At 39.9% G+C, this 15,971-nt stretch overlaps 1 pseudogene; it reads right to left on the bottom strand.

Moving 5' to 3' along the window:
- Window positions 1–9,646: 9,646 nt before the first annotated feature.
- LOC101128587 (WW domain-binding protein 11-like) lies at window positions 9,647–11,824 on the bottom strand (annotated as a pseudogene).
- Between the last annotated feature and the right edge of the window lie 4,147 nt (window positions 11,825–15,971).

Below are 15,971 nucleotides of genomic sequence, written 5' to 3'. Positions count from 1 at the left end.
AAACTGGCCAGGCATGGTGTCTCAGGGCTGTAATTCCAGCACCTTGAGAGGCCAAATCAGGAGGATCACTTGAGCCCAGGAGTTCAAGACCAGCCTGGGCAACATAGCAAGACCCCATCTCTACAAAATAATTTTTAAAATTAGGTGTGTGCCTATAGTCCCAGCTACTCTGGAAGCTGAGGCAAGAGGATCACTTGAGCCCAGGAGTGCAAACCTGCTGTGAGCTATGATCCTGTGTGACACAGTGAGACCCTGCCTCAAAAAAAAAAAAAATTCTAAATTGTGTTTTTTTTTTTTTTTGTAGGGGGAGGTGGTTGTATACAGAAAGACAAACTATTGAAACACGACATTTGTATGGATCTCTGAGTGAAAAAATTCACTCTTAAAAGGTCACATACTGTATGATTCCATTCATATAATGTTCTCAAAACAAGATTCTAAACATGGAAAAGAGATTAGTAGTTGAGAATTACTGTTTAGGGATCATGACAAGTGAGGGAGTAGGGAGATGAATGTGACTATAAGGGGGTGGCAGGAAGAAGATCTTGGTATTGATGGAATAGTTCTGCATCTTTTTCTGGTGGTCACATGAATCAACACGTGTTGAAATGTCACAGAGCTATACACACACATTTTACCAATGTCAATTTCCTATAAAATGTAACCATCAGGAGAAAGTAGGTGAAGGTACACTGAACTTCTCTGTACTATTTCTGGAACTTCCTGTGAATCTATAATTATTTTAAGACATAAAAGGTTTTTGTTTTTTGTTTTTTGAGATGGAATCTCACTCTGTTGCCCAAGCTGGAGTGCAGTGGCGCAATATCAGCTTGCTGCAACCTCCTCCAGGTTCAAGCAACTCTCCTGCCTCAGCCTCCCAAGTAGCTGGGATTACAGGCACCTGCCACCATGCCCAGCTAATTTTTGTATTTTTAGTGGAGATGGGGTTTCACCATGTTAGCCAGGCTGGTCTCGAACTCCTGACCTCAAGTGATCCGCCCACCTCTGCCTCCAAAAGTGCTAGGATTACAGGTGCCTGGCTAAAAAGGATTTTTAAAATAATTTTTAAGCCATGGTGCCTGGCTAAAAAGGATTTTAAAAATAATTTTTAAGATGGAGACCTCAATAAGAACTCCTGTTTAGCTTAATATAGATAAATGGTTACATTTAGAAATATTTATAGACATGTGTACTGTTATGAGCTGAATTTTGTCTCCCCCAACCACATAAATTCATATGTTGAAGTCCTAATCCCCAGTACCTCAGAATGTGGCTGTATGTGGAGATAAGGCCTTTAAGGGGGTAATTAAGGTAAAATGAGGTTATGTGGGTGGGAACTAATCCAGCATGGCTGGTGTCTTTGTAAGAAGAAGAGATTAGGACAGACACACACACAGGAAAAACCATGCAAGGACACAGAGAAGGTGAACATCTGCAAGCCAAGGAGAAAGCCCCCAGAAGAAATCCATCTTGCTAACACCTTGATCTCAGACTTCCAGTCTCCAGAACTGTGAGAAATTTCTGCTGTTTAAGCCACCCAATCTATTGTGTTTTTACAATAGGTTGTTACAGCAACCCTAGCAAGCTAATGCATATACATAGGTTTGCATTTATACGTGTTTATATACTCATACATATATTTTCTTTCTCTATCAGCTGAGAGGGCATAAATGCAATGACACTTCAGTAATAACAAGCACACCTAGCACCCAAGTCTTGGTTTCTAATACCATTCTCTAATAAAAGAGGCCAAGGCTACTTCGAGTAATGGCTGATTCTAAGATTGGGGCAGGAAATCTACAAGATGACTCTGGAACGTCTTGCATCTCCAGAACAGAAGGAAGTGCTGAAAAAGAAAACCACAGTGATGGGGATATATGAAAGGGGAACAGGAGCCAGCTGAAAGGGCTCCCAGTGGCCAAAGCTGGAACAATTTGAGCAACAAAATAAATAAAATAGTAGAGGATTATCCCCAAAGTATAAAATAAAAATCTATCAGTTCATCCTGTATATGTAAAGAATATACTTTTTTTTTTTTTTTCTGTAGACAGGATCTCACTTTGTGACACAGGTGGGAGTACAATGGCACCATCTCAGCTCATTGCAGCCTCAAGCTCCTGGGCTCAAGCAATCCTTCTGCCTCAGGCTCTGGAACAGCTGGGAGCAGAGGCACACATCACCACACCCGGCTAATTTTTGTATTTTTTTGTAGAGATGGGGTTTTGCCATGTTGCCCAGGCTGGCCTTGAACTCTCGCTCAAGCAATCTGCCCACCTCAGCCTCCCAATGTGCTGAGATGGAGTTTCGCTCTGTCGCCCAAGCTGGAGTACAGTGGCACGATCTCGGCTCACTGCAAACTCTGCCTCCCTGGTTCAAGCGATTCTCTTGCCTCAGCCTCCTGAGTAGCTGGGATTACAGGTGCCCGCAACCACGCCCGGCCAATTTTTGTATTTTTAATAGAGATGAGGTTTCACCACGTTGGCCAGGATGGTCTCGAACTCCTGACCTCATGATCCGCCTGCCTCAGCCTCCCAAAGTGCTGAGATTACAGGCATGAGCCACCATGCCTGGCCTCGTTTTGCTTTTTTCATGGATTTTTTAAATTTAGTAGGCCATGGCATTGAGCCTAGATTTGTTCAAGTGTAGGACAAGATAGAAGAGTGGTTTACCGTTTAATAAGATGTCATGATTGTAAGCCTAAAGCCCTTAAGTCTGATATGATCCTGACCAGAAAATTGCTTCATATTCTTGCAAAAGAGAAAACTACCTACTTTAAGCAGATATGTGTAAGATGAACTGGAATCAGAAGAGATTAAAAGTGGTAAGACTAACTCAGAATTTTGCAATAATGCAGGTGAAAGATACCAGAATGCCTATGAAATCTTTTTTTGCTTGAGGCTTTTTATGTCTTTTTGTCTTTGGCATTTAATATGTTGTAATGACAGACAGTATCTTCTAACTATCTTTTTTCTTAGCATTAAGTCCTTGCTAACTCATTAAGATTTGGGAGCTTCTGCAGTATGTGATATGTTTATATACAATAATACCACTTAAGCTAACCTTGATAAAGAGCTAAGAGAGGGTTAATTTTTACTTGGGGAAAGGGTAAAAACTATTCTCTGAGTATCAGTACCATGTAAGTAACTAATGCATTGCAGAAAAACCAAACAGTTACTTTCTTATGTCTTCTTTGTCTGATCTGGTTGTAAACTTTGATTGCAGGGATTGTATCTTACATTTATTTGTCTCCAGATTAACATTTAGTTCACTGCCTTACCCGGTGCTCCATGCATTGTTGTTGATTTTGGCTTTATAAAATAGTCATCATTTTCAGAGAGAAAATTTAAAGAGTGACACCTTGTAGTAGCAAAAAATAGTCTACGACTCAAATATTAAAATCTCAGAATTGATTAATGTATCTCCATTCTAAACAATGGGATTTTTAACTGCCAATTAGAATAATTACCAACTTTTAAATGAAGATTTACTATGGACCAGCCACTGTGATAAGTGCTTTACAATGCTCAATATTATCTCATTTAATCCTCCTAATAATGCTTTAGGTAGCTATTATCATTATTCTCCTCATTTACAGATGAAAAACAGGCTTAAGGAAGTTAATTGTGAAATAATTAATTACATTTTTTAATGCATTCTTTCTTAGTATCATAAAGTCTACAAGTTTATTTTCTAAATAATCTTTATTTTCTTTTCTGTGAACTCAAAATGTCTTAGATTTTCTAAGTTTGTTACTAAACACAGGCTTTCTTAAATTACTACTACTCTTCCTTAAAGAAGATGTTAGTATGATTCTAGTAAAAAGTAAGTTATCTTGTCAAGAACTAGAAATCAGTTGTCCTATTAAATACAAGGTCATCATTTAATGCTTTAATGTGTGTGTATTTAAAAACAGATGAGCATGCTTTTTCTGATTTAGGCTATAGAGTTATACAAACTTAAATTTGTTAATTATTTCTTCAATATAACTATCAACCACATAGTATTTATAAGATGAATTTGAATACGAAAACAATTATTCTCTCCATATCAAAGTAATAATATATTTGCATCCTGATAATTTGGTTTATATTTGCTCTGACACGCTATTTTTATGGCTGGATTTGTCTTTTTTGAGATTTAGTGTCCAACAATTGATAACTCATTACTGTACACTTGAGACTTCTCAGGAAGATTTGCTATATAGATGGCAACCACTATCTGAACAGGGTCATAAGTTTACAGACATATCATATTAGAAGTTACAAGCATTTCCTGAAAAATCTCACATCCTCCAAAACTGTGCACTAAATACGACAAGGTGCATGGGGAAAATGGAATTAGGAGCAGTAAACTCAAAACTTTGCAGTCAAAGAACTAATAGGATCAATAACGGTCTTTAAGAAAACATTATACAGTTAAAAAGACATGCTAAATTTTTAAATAAACAAAACAATGCTACGGAATATATAAGACATTACCTTAAGAAAAAATGATAGTAGCTTGACAGAAGTGGATATAAGGAAAGTTGAGGTTGCTAAATGATAGAGCAGAGAAAACTGAATAAAGATCTGAGAATATCACTCTCAACAGGCACATCCAAGACAAAGCGCCGGGCCAAACAAGGAAGCGGAAATCTGAGTGTGAAAATACAAAACTGGGCTCCTCTATGGCTTGCTGCTTTCAACCCTGCACTTACTTTCCAATTTGCTGCTGTTACTGTACTTGAAAGTGCAAAGCATTAACGTGCTTGAAAAACAGATAAACTATTTTATTCACATTATTTCTCAATTTGTCCATCCCATATGAGCTAATTTTGCTAATTCTCATTTCAGAAACACATATTATAGCCAAACAAACCTAACCTGAAGAGATTACCTTTGCCCCCATCTCTAGATTAGTGAATACACATCCAATGTATTATTTACTAGATTTTAATCATTTAAAAATATCTTATAAATAAATTAAAACCTCATTATATGGAGCCTTAATTTATTGTACCCACAACATACATGTTAAGATTAAGTTGGGAAGAATAAGATAGCCATTAGATTTTCTTATTGTCTCCTTGGGGTTTCTTGTGTATTAAGTTTGGGTTTTTTAACATTTGAAAAATTTTTAGACACACTTTTTACCCCATTTTAACCCATAATTTCAGGTTTATCTAAGTAACTTTTAAACTCTAATTAAAGTGGGTTTGAAATAAATGGCTTCCACATTTTATTAGTCCTGTTATGTGCTGCCAAAGGTACTTTTTATTTCACCAAAATTAAAACTTTTCATGAAACAAAAATACAGTTGTTATATAGTTATTTTTAACTTTTTAATGTGCTTTCACACTTACCATTTTATCAGAAGTAACTATCCTCTGGAGAGTCTGAACTATACACCAGATCTACTTCTGCTACAATTTCCCTAATAATGAGTCCTTGGATCGTCAGCATGAAAATTATTTTTTCAAGGCAAATGATTTTTTATGGCAACATTTTATTTAAGTAATTTCTTTCTCACCTAAATTTTCTCACCTTAAGTTAGTTTAAGGGCACAGATGTTACCTTTTATGAGCTTGGTTTCCAGGTTCCTTGACCGTTCAAAGTTGTTTGTTTTTTAATCCCCAGACAGGTATACTTCTTTTCCAGACTTTAATCTCTCCTTCTCCGGAAATCCACTTCTCTGCTTCATTAAGCCTCCCTGTAATATCCAGAATTAAATCTCATACCTCATTTATTGTTGTGGTTGTAGATTGCGTTTTTTCTCCATGCAGCACTGGAAATGACTTTGAAAGGAATGACCCGAAGTTTTCATCATTCAATTTATAGTAATTTTTACTTCTAGATAGTTGTGGAATATGAAGTTGTTTAACCTGAAAAGGAGAGAGAGAGAAAAAAAAGAATCATTAAAAGTACTGGGAGAGGGGAAAGAAGGGCAATAATGGCTTTCTGCTGATAATCGAAGGGATTTGTCATGTGAAGAAATAGTATTTTTCTGTATAGTTTTCAAGAAGAGCCAGGACCACTTGGGAGAATTCCTAAAATGCACAAGATATCTTATCAAATGGGTTTATGAGTCTCAATCCATTTCAAATCTTCTGTGTCTTTTTTTTTTTTTTTTTGAGAAAGACTGTCACTCTCTCACTCTGTTGCCTCATCTAGAGTGCAGTGGCACAATCAGTTCATTGCTGCCTCAACCTCCTGGGCTCAAGCAGTCCTCCTGCCTTAATCTCCTGAGTAGCTGGGACCACAGGTGTGCACCGCTACACCCAGCTAATTTTTTGTAGAGACAAGGGTTTCATTATGTTGCCTAGGCTGGTCTTCAACTCCTGGCTTCAAGCAATCCTCCCACCTCGACCTCCCAAATTGCTGGGATTACAGGTGTGAGCCCTCTGAGAGACTTTGACTAAAGTCCAATTACAGCAAAACAGAATCCTGTGGTGCATTAGAACAAAGACAGTGAGGATGAATGAACCAGGTTCAAGTCCAGATTCTGCTGCAGGCAAACTTGTATGACACTGGGTGAGGTTTTTTTACTTCTCTTTGCCTCAGTTTCCTTGTCTATAAAATGAGATTGAAAGTAGTGTCATAGAGTTTTTGTAAGGATTAAATTAATGTATCTAAAACATGCCTGACAACTGGTATGCATCACCTGTTAACTCTAAATATTAAGTTATTTTGTAAGAATTTCTGTGCTCTTCTAAATTTTTTGGAATTGGAGAATAAAATTTAAGGCAGCCTATGCTTCTGAAAACTCTTCCTTCCACTTTTCCATAAGTACAGAATACATTTTCATGAAAATGCACAGATTCTCAAGAATAGGGACCTTTGATTTGTTCAGTGATGATTCCCATGCAGTAGGAACAGCTAGTCTGTAGTAGGTGCTCAGTAAATATTGAGGAGCCCTAATTAGGGAAAAGGAGTTAGGCTGGTGGAGGTAGCAAGGGAAAGTAAAGAGATAAAGCAAATAAGCTATAAGTCTGCCTTTCTTCGTGGTCCAGGACATATAAACAAAAGTGGAAGCAGATGAGCTATAGATCTGCTTTCCTTTATGGCCCAGGATAGATGGTCCTCCTGCACAGATAACATACATAACTCACAAACTTCCTGCTTACCCTCAAATGCCTCAATTTATCAAATGCCTCGGCTGACAGAAGAATGCAATTTAAGCTCTCTGCTGCTTTGGCATTATCAATCAACCCAAGAACCATCCCATAAAATCTCCAGCAAGCCTTTGTTTCCTTGCAGTCAGCCTCTCTTCTGCTGGTCTGCCCATTGCCTTCTCACAAGATATTTTCCTACTTTCTCTAATAAATCTGCGTTCTTTACCTACAACTGCCGTGGTAAATTCTATTACCCCTGCACCACTGGCCGAGCTAGTCATCACTCACCCGTGACAAAAATGTATTGAAGAAATAGATGAAAATGTCCAATTGCCTCACATTTTGAAGAACAAATAGATGTATTTAGAAAGGTTATACCATGATAATTCCATTTAATCCAAAATGAAGGCCTTGTTTGTCATAATCAGGACACTCAAAAAAAAAAAGTCCTCAAAGTCAGGAAATGTCTAATTTCTCTGTTTCGCTTCTTTTAAAATTTGCACTGGGACAGGCAAGGTGGCTTATTCCATCACTTTGAGAGGCCAAGATGGGAGGATCATTTGAAGCCAAGAGATCGAGACCACCCTGGGCAACATAGTGAGATCCCATCTCTACAAAAAATTAAAAAATTAGCTGGGCATGGTGGTGTGCACCTGTAATTCCAACTAATTGGGAGTCTGAGATGGGAGGATTGCTCGAGCTTAGGAGTTTAACGCTGCAGTGAGCCATGATCACACCATTGCACTCCAGCCTGGGCGACAGAGTGAGACCCTATATCAATCAAGCAAGCAATCAATAATCTTCACTGGAAATGATCCCTTGATGTATTAGTTTGTTTTCACACAGCTGATAAAGACATACCTGAGACTGGGCAATTTACAAAAGAAAGAGGTTTTTTGGACTTACAGTTCCACGTGGCTGGGGAGGCCTCACAATCCTGGGAAGGTAAAAGGCACGTCTCACATAGCGGCAGAAAAGAGAAGAGAGCTTGTGTAGAGAAACCACCCTTTTAAAAACCATCAGATTTCATGAGACTTATTTACTACCAGGAGAACAGCAGGGGAAAGACCTCAGCCCATGATTCGATTACCTCCCACTGGTTCCCTCCCACAACACGTGGGAATTCAAGATGAGATTTGGGTGGGGACACAGCCAAACCATATCACTTGATAAGTGATATGTGGCACTTTTCTATTCTTGGCATTTTAAACATCAGTATGAGTCTTTTGGTGAGAGGGCAAACATATGGAGCACAGACCAGGTGCAGAGCTGGCCCGCAGTAAGAAGGCTCCAGAATTTTTATTTAAATGATAACAAAAGAGATTAGTATATAATATGAATCCCATAAACCATGTGTTTCACTATCAAATGATCAAGGAGTAAACCTTTTAAGTGCATTGATGGTTTGGTAAATCTTGGCATGGGTCTAAGGTGTGTGGTTTTCTGCTGTGAATGGATGATTGAAATCTGTTCCAACTGTATTATTACTGGTTCCCCAGCCCCTCCCACTCCTTTATGGATCCCACCCCATTGGCAAAGGAATTAGCTCATTTCAAAATAAAAATTAGATAATTAGTTTGACATATCAACAAATGCATAAACTGTATAAAGTTTCTCCTATTAAATCTTTCAAAATCTGCACATAATACCACAAAATTTACATCTTATACTGTGTGAATGACCATGTTAGTGTCATTAATACTCAGATATTTGTACCTGAATGAGGTTCAAGATGGAACTAGGAAATCTTAGAAAACATTAGCAAAATATCACCCACTCAAAAGACCTAGGTTTATTCTTTCATTTACTATGACTTGGACCAACTATGTATACTCTCTAAATTTCAGTTTACTCATTTATAACACAAGAACGTTAATCCCACCTTACAGAATTATTGTGTCAAATGAGATAATGTATGTAAGAAAACTGCCACATAAAAATATTAAGAAAAATGTTATTGTGAATAATATTTATGATATTCATCAATTTATTAAAAAATATTTACTGAGGACTAAATATACATCAGGAACTGCTCCACCCTGTTGATAGTGAGAGGCATTCATTTGACTCTAGAGAAAAATAACCTTTTTTATTTTTTTGAACAGGGTCTGGCTCTATCCCCCAGGCTGGAGTGCAATGGCACCATCTTGGCTCACTGCAACCTTGGCCTCCCAGGGTCAAGTGATTCTTATGCCTCAGCCTCCTAAGTAAATGGGACTACAGGTGCTCAACACCACACCTGGCCTATAACATATATATACATACATGTATATATGTCAGTTGGAAATAATTTTAATCAAAGAATTGTATATTTTCTTCCCACATATCCTGCCTTGTATTAGGAAATGACATTGTGATCTATTTCATTACAAGCAAAATATTATAAAATATTTACAGGAAAACATTAAAAATAACCCAAACACAAAAGGCAAGGTGAAATAAACTGGCTTTTCAGAAATCTCTACTCCAGTGCCCACAGCACATAAGAATAGAGTCAAAACAAATAAGCAACTAAGATCCCCCGATCACAAATTTCCAAAGGAGAAGAAGCAGGGTGAAAATGGTGGTGTGAAAGGGAATGGATGTTAGCAGCACTGCTTCAATAACTGATCTATTCTGAATGAAATACCCTCTTTAATGTGCAGCAAATTCTGAACAAGGCTAAATTTTAGGATATTCCTTGAACTGAAATTAGAAAATACCCTGGCAATGGGAGCAGCTCTTTCATCTAAGTTTAATAAGAGCCTCTTTCTCCATGGACCACTGTTGTGAACAGAGGCCTGTTCTGGCAACAAAAGCTGTCACAGTAGCCCTTCCATCTCTTTCATGAAAGCCTCATAGACATCATCCTTAGTTTGTACTGAGACAGGAACAGAAGGACCAGATTTGGGTGCTGCTTTGGCAAGAGGCACAGCAGAATTATCCTCTGACTTTCTTTGGGAAGCAGCAGTAGCCCTTTTATTCTCCCGACGTACTCTCAATGCACTGGGCACAAATCGAGTAATCTCTGCCTTGGGATTAGTGATCTGTGGTTTGGCAGTGACGGTTGCTGTGGCTTTCTTCTCAACGGTGGCTGCACTTGTATTATCTACCTTGGGTCGCTGAATCAAGCTGGGTGGGGCACTTAAAATCTCAGGGTTCAGCAAGGGAGCTGGTGGGAAAAGCCCAGGGGGGCAGATCCCAAGGGGGGGTACCAAAGCTGGGTGCATCGTGCATTAGCAAGTATATTTGCTCTTGTATTTGGTATTTGGACTAAAAGCCAAAATGAGCTTATGGTGAAGCCTACAAACTCCAGGAATACCTGGAGGTGCAGGGGGAGGTATCCTTGGTGGGGGTTCCCGAGGAGGGGGACCAGGAGGCAGACTTGGAGGTAGATGTGGGGGAGGTAGTAAAAGTCGGTGGTCGTGGAGGTAAAAGTCAGGGTAAAGGCCGAGTCCTGGCATTCCAGGTGGTCTCAGGAGGAGCTCCTGGAGGTGGTCCAGGGGGAAGGTTCGTAGGTGGCCTAGGAGGCCGTAATGGTGAAGCATGGGAGGTGCTTGTATCTGAGAAGGAAGAACAGACTGCGGGGGAGCCTGCTGCTGTGAAGAAGCAGTGGATGTGCCATCAGAATGCGATTCCTCTTGATGGTGTTTTTGTGATTGTTTTTCTGCTTTAGAGTCATCAGAATCATCTTCATCATCGTCCTCTGAAAATTCCTCTACTTCCCATCCCTCCTCAGGGATTTCTTGACCTGCCATACGAAGCATCGTGGCTTGAAGAGGAGTCAGTTCCTTCATGGTTTTTTTCTTCCTTGATTTTCCAGGCATATCTGCAAACCGTACACTCAGACCTGACTTCTTTTTTTCATTGTTGTCTCTGCCACCATCATCATGGCGCACACTTTCTCAATCTGATCCGTCGGTGTCACCGTCATCAGTACTGTCATCATGCTTATCTTGATCCACGTCCTCAGGCTAGCCATCATCTTCACTGGTGCTAAAAACATCATCATCATGACCTCGCTGGGCAATTTCAGGACTATGTACCATGCCTTCATCTCACCTAGGGGGGGAAGATCTAAGGCAACACTCACTTTACGGCCATACATCTGCACGACTTGAGGAGGGGGTGGACCAGGGGGAGGGCCAAGAGGTTTTCTGCCAGGGGGCAAATGTGGAACACCACGTCCCAAGAAGAGAAGGATAGAAACTGCCTGAGTTGGAGGTCCATAGGCTGAGTGTTTCTTAAGGATGGAGGGTGGCTGGGCACCAGGAAGTGGAATTTCCTGGATCAAAATGTTAGAAGGAGCATGTGGCATATCTGGTAAAGGAATACTCTCCACTTCCACGTGCTGGGCACTCTCGACAGCATTCAAATATTGGTTGAGTCCTCTTCTGTTCATACTCTATTTCTAGCTTTCTCAATTCTTTCTAAATATCTGGATCCTCTTTTTCACAGAGTCATAGAATATGTTCAAAGTTTTCACACAGCTATTTTTACGCTTGTCTTTCAGTACTTTCTCATTTAATTGTGGCTGTTGCACTGGGTTAAACTCCATTTCATCCAATATCTCCATGTCTCGGATCATCTGTTTGGGATCCTTCATCTTTAAAACTGCAGCTCGAACCATCATGAGCTGTTTTTTGTTCTTCAATTCTCTGTTCCGGGCTTCCTTTCCGGCTTGGTCTGTGGGGTTCATAAATTTTCCACTCTTGGTGGATGATGCAGATCTCCTTCCCATGTTGACAATTTGTATGGTTTACTTGTTCATTTAAAAAAAAAGAAAAAGAAAAGAAAAGAGAAACACTTCTGTGTGCTCCCAGGACTGCGAGCAGCCAAGAGGTGCGATTCCTGGCCTCTTTCACTTTGTAAGGGCCTTCAATTCAGCCTCGCGGTCAACCCTTCAGCCCCTCCATCTTGAAACCTCACTCCCCTCTGCAATCCTTACGTCATTTCCCATTCCTCCGTCCTGCTGTCTCTCCAATTTTTGCATTTTTAATAGAGATAGGGTCTCGCCATTTTGGCCACGCTGATTTCAAACTGCTGGCCTCAAGTGATCTGCCCACCTCGGCCTCCCAAAGTGCTGAGATTACAGGTGTGAGCCACTGCATCCTGCCGAACATAAACTTCTTAATAAATGGTGCAATCAAATATGCCTGGTTGTATGATATAAGTCTGCAATGGGTTCAGTGAGAGCACAAAACTTCCATTCTACCCAAAGAGGTGGTGTCATAAAGAACCTAACTGTATTAGTCATTGTCCCAGCAAGAGAGAAATAGCACACTCAAAGGCTACATGACAAGTGTTTACTGGAAGGACTATTTAACGAGACAGGTCAGGGTTAAAGGAACTCACAGGGATGGTGAAGGTCCCAAGGATGAACAGGAAGGGGAAGAAGTTAACACCCCCAGGCTGAAAAGGATGTGGAGGTTTGTTTCCAGTGTCAAGCGAAAGCTGTAGCCATGGGAGCTGTGGTGTTGGTCAGAGGAGCAAAGCCACTGCTAAACCACAGTCCAGCAGGGATGAAGGTGTGAGGAGGTGGAGGCCAAGTGATTCAGTTAGATGGTGAGGGCATTTTAGGGAGATAGCACTACAAAAACAAAAATACAGAGGTGTGGGAGAAAACCATGTCACATTGCTGGAATGGGAGTGTAGGATGAAGTAGAAGTCAGATCATGAAGGGCCTAGTATATCACGCCAGGGCATTTGGACCATATCCTATATAACCAATAAGAGCCTGTGCCCCATAAATGACTAAAATACTCTATTGCTAATTAAGTCCGTGTGTTTGTCTTGTGGGTTGGGTTGGCAGAGCCGGGAGAGGGGGGAGGTTGAGAGATCATTTTGAGAGTTTGTGTCTGTTTCCCAGCTTAAGACTTTTCTGAACCAAGGCTGCTAATACAAATCACATATGTTATGGAGGACACTGTACCATTCCTAATTATTTTAGGGTAATGTATTTAGTTACACACTAAATTAACACTAATTGAAGTTGGAAAAGGTTCAGAAAGCAATTAAATATTATTTGGAATTGAACAGTGGAGTAGGTTATGTTGCTCTTTCAATACAGAATTCATGCTGAATGGTTGCACTGGGCTAAATTGACATTTTTCCCCTGAATTCCAGCAAGCAATCCAGTCTTCTTCACTTTTGTCCAGATCACATGAAAATAAGACAAAAGATGCTAGTGCAAGTATATTTGCTCTTATATTCAGTATTTGGACTAAAAGCCAATATGAGCTTATGGTGAAGCCTACAAACTCCAAGTCACATAAGATGAATAATCTGTTCTGCTTCTTTCCTACTCTTGCCCGTTGAAGTACAAGGGAGGTACTCAAAAGCTTGTCCAAAGATAAAATTGAAAAATCATTATTAAAAAGAGCTCTTAGAGACTGTATCTATTGTTTTTTGGTCCTGTTTATGTTTTTTTGTATAAAAAGAGATAGAAAAGATATGCTAATTTTGTTTGTATCTGAACACACATATTATAATTTGCAGCACTTTTTTATATAAAAAGCAGACATTCATTTTGCAGCAGATATTTTTGTGGCACAGTCTGGGGCCACAGAGCAGCATGGCTCATACTAACCAATTATAAGAAACCCTCAATTCTAGCTCTATTGGCTACTATAACCTGAACTAAAAATTAAGCCTATTTGTGGAGGTTTTTGTTTTTCTGTATGTATATTAGGTTTTATAGCATAAAAGAGTATCAATTTATACTTGCTGCCTACCTATATTTTGGCCTAAGTCAGTTATTGCTTTCTATCCAGTTTTAGAGTGTTAAAAGCAGCAGACTAGCTTAACTCATGGACAATATATGATGGTATGCACGGTTCTATTTGCTTATCTTGTATACATTCTGAATTTTGATCAAATTAATTTTTAATTAATTTGTTGCATCTTAAAATAAGTGTGGGCTTAAAACCCTAATCTGATAATTTATTTACTCAGAGATTTCTTGAGAGTTTAGCTGGAATTGGAGGAATAATTGAGTTACTATGGGTCTCTAGTGTATCATGGCAGTTCAGAAATTCAAAAAAAGATTTGCCTCCTCTCATGAGGAAGGTTTTCTACAGGGGAAAGAAGTAAGGATTAAAACTCAGAGGAAATGATGACATCCAAGGGAAGAAGGGAAGATTTTACTCCAAAAGGAGAATGATTTAGACCAGTTACTCTGAAGCCCAAGGAAGAAACAGACCACAGACATTCAAGAACTCTAGCTCATCTTTTAATGAGCAAAAAGAGAATCTCCTCTGCGGGGGCTGTACATCGTTCAGTGTTGCTGGAAGGCAGAGTGTGTAGGAGGAAACAGTGTCAGGTAGCTGGAGAGTGGTCCTTAAATAGATAGCCATGCTATCTTTCTGTAGGTGACAGAGAGCCATTAAGAATTTTAGGAAGAGGAGGGGTGTGCTAAAATTTGCCTTTCAGAAATATCACTTATAGTAGTATGGAGGCTCCATTGAAGAAGGTGAGCTGGGAAGCATCTTAGTAAATGGGGATAATTCAAGCCAGGTTTACCAAAATAACTATTTACACGGCCATGGATAAGGTGCAGGAAAAATGTAAAGGATAGCACAGAACCCAGGGGCTAGGAGCTGTTACTACCCCTAGACCTGAAGAATGAAGGAAAAGAGCAGTTACTGTAAACCCAAAGGGGAGTATTATGGGAAAGAGACCACCTTGGGAGGAACCATGACCTTGGGCAAGGGTCACAGCCAACTTAAGGCAAACCTGCAGAGAGAAAGCTGAAAAAATATATACCCTCACCTCATACCCCTCCCTCCTCTTATTCTCCTACTTGGTCTCCTCATTGGCCAAGCTCAGTGAGAAAACAGAAGGCAAGAAGGATTTTTGATGTTATTCATACAGAACTGCCTCCTGGAGCAAACAGTATGCTGGAAAAACATGGCAAGAGGATCTAGAACAAATGGAAGCTATCTATCACAGTTCCCATTTTCTGCCCCTCCACATGCCGTTCTCCTCCACTCATTTGAAAACTTTAGGTCTCAAGCCACAGTACACATGAAGTCCCATCAGCTACAAAATCATAGCAGGTTTGCATGCTTATGCCATGTAATCTCAAAAGCAGTTGGAATAGAATGGTAGAGTAGGATATGTTCTCTCAATACAAAATTCATGTTGAATGATTGAACTGAGCTAAACTGACATTTAGCAATTACATGATGTATGCATAACTACTACTGGTGTGTGTGTGTGTGTGTGTGTGTGTGTGTGTAGTCTAGTGGTATATGCATAACTACTCCTGGTGTGTGTGTGTGTGTGTGTGTGTGTGTGTGTGTGTGTGTGTGTCTAGGATAGTCGTTTAGCAATGACTAGTTAGGTGACATTTAGCAATTACATGGTGTACACATAACTACTACTGGTGTGTGTGTGTGTGTGTGTCTTAGGCTAGTCATCAGAACAGCCTCTCTCCTCTACCCGTTCCATGTTCCCCTTACTCTCTGCCAGCACCTCAGTTGAATGGGCTTCTTCACCTGGTAGAGACCAAAAACTTCACTTATGTACACAAGTCTTTGGTGGTCTTGTCTTTATTAAACTGTCTCAGTTTTCTATCAATAAAACCATTAGAAAGGAATTCTAAACAAAAAGGAGTACAAGCCCCACCCACCAAAAGAAAGCCCTCTGAGTTCCAGACATAGTCCTCCTTTTTCCATGGTGTAGCAGCAACCCAATTTCCCCCATGATCAATTATCCAGGCAGCACAATAACTGGGGAGTTTGGCTACAAGTCAAAATCCTATGTGTAATCTTTCAGGCCCTATCAGAGGCAATTTCAAAGGCTGGGGAGGTAGGAGGGTGGGTGCTAGCATGGGGCGGGGGAGGATATCTGTTTTCCCCACACCAGACTCAGTGCACAGCTACTGCATTGCCATCTTTGC

The sequence above is a fragment of the Gorilla gorilla genome, chromosome 17, assembly GCF_029281585.2.
Source record: "Gorilla gorilla gorilla isolate KB3781 chromosome 17, NHGRI_mGorGor1-v2.1_pri, whole genome shotgun sequence".
NCBI lineage: Eukaryota > Metazoa > Chordata > Mammalia > Primates > Hominidae > Gorilla > Gorilla gorilla.
This window is presented reverse-complemented; position numbering and strand designations above follow the sequence as displayed.